This window comes from Nannospalax galili, unplaced genomic scaffold (genome assembly GCF_000622305.1).
Source record: "Nannospalax galili isolate Female #2095 unplaced genomic scaffold, S.galili_v1.0 scaffold2269, whole genome shotgun sequence".
Classification (NCBI taxonomy): domain Eukaryota; kingdom Metazoa; phylum Chordata; class Mammalia; order Rodentia; family Spalacidae; genus Nannospalax; species Nannospalax galili.
In genome coordinates this window covers 5,197-7,019 of record NW_008359078.1, presented here as the reverse complement: position 1 = coordinate 7,019, position 1,823 = coordinate 5,197, and positions in this window count along the sequence as shown.

Genomic DNA, 1,823 nt, shown 5'->3' with positions numbered 1-1,823 from the left:
GAGAGGGCTTTAAGTCCCATTAGATAGCTGAAGATAAAAATGCCACTACTGCACCTCTATAGTTTGTTGTGCAAGTCATTGTTGTGGTAATTAGGCCTTAAAGCTCAGGTTGGATTATCCATTGATATTCTCCCTTAGCAACTTTCATAGTATCCTTCAGAACTATGAGAGCTAGTCTTCAGGAAAGAGGCTTCCAGGTTAGTTCCAGCTTCATGGCTATAAGTCTTGTTTCCAAACTACTCATTATCTTCAGCAATACGGTCTTACTTTCAAGTTCTTGGAGGTCATCAAGGGCTGTAGCAATAGCCTGTATTATTTTGGGAGTCTCTTGGACTACCCTGGCCAACAACACGAAGGGAGGGAAGTTTCTTCACTCTGGCACTGTGTTCCTTGTTATGTAACCTTTAGATATACACATGCATCCATGTTCAGATACTGTATGTGTATTTTTCAGTAGGTTTTTGAGCGAATACAGTTCTCTTTTCATACCACCTAAGCTTTATTTATTTCTTTCCTCCCTCTCTCTCTCTCTTTCTCTTTCTCTTTCTCTTCCCCCCCAACCTCTTTCCTCTCTCCCCAGTTAAATTACAGAGCAGGGGGATAATAGGAAGCATGTATTATCAAGGGGAAAAATGGGGACAAGTGCGCCTTAATAGTTCTTTTACTTCTCTCCCCCTTGCCTTGCCTTCTCCCTCCTCCTTTCCCATCTCAACTCTCTTCTCCTTCTCCCTTTTGTGCCTTCTATTTTCATTTCTTATCTTTCTTTTGTGCTCTTTCTTTTCTTTCCTTTATGTCCTTAATTCTTTGCTCCTCTCTAGAGTCTCCCCATGTCCCGCACTTGTACCTCTCCTGTGCTGGCTTCTCCCCTCATTTGTCCTCCCCTTTCACTTCCTATCCTGTCTTATTTCCTCTCCTCTTTTCTCTCACTTACCTTTACCCCTTCTTCCTCTTCCATTGTAAGGGGAACCTCTTATGTAACCTCTCTCCTCTCTGATCTTTACCTTTTTTTCTGTTTAAGTGTCTGAAAACTCTAAGGATGGTATTAACTTCAGGGACCCTTGGATCTGTACCCCAGAATTTCCCCTCTGTATCCACAGTTCTATTTTCTCCTGTGCACACCTCACTTTCTCAGTACAGAGGCAGCCCTGGCTTGTCAGCCACTGTATGGAGAGCCAGCTTTCCCGGTAATCTCAGCCAAGTCCTTTTTTCTTTTGTCCGGTCATGTGGCCATTTGACAATGAGCCAGGGAAATAGATACATCCACTGTCTTACTTCAGAAACCCATTTGGAATGGTCAGCCCTCCTTGAACCTCACAAGGAGACTGAGGTACGGAGTGTAGAAGTGAATGAAGGCAGGCACATAAAGCCCTCATGTGCACCGGAGCTCTGAAGGTCCATGGGTGGCACTACCTTTCCTGGATACTCCTGGTCTTGTTCCCAGTCAGCTTCTGTTGCTTCTTTCATACTGAATGAGATACGCTATCCCATCAGCCAGCAATAGGGCTTCAGATGCATTACATTCATTCTAATTCATGTCTAGAACTTCCATCCCCATAGGAACAGGAGTCTCCCTCTTAAACTTACCCACTACTGTTGTGTGTGTATGTAGGCATATACCCCATTGGGTCCCAACAGAACAGACCTTTAAGTTAGAAATCTTGGGTCCCCAGATCGACATCCTACCAGATATTGCTCCCACCATGTTTCTGATTGCTTTCCTTTTATCCCACCTTTTTTTTCTTTTTAAGAAAATGTTTTTATTAATTCTTTGAGAATTTCATACAAGATATGAACTCAGGGATTGTGACAGCATACAGAAGACA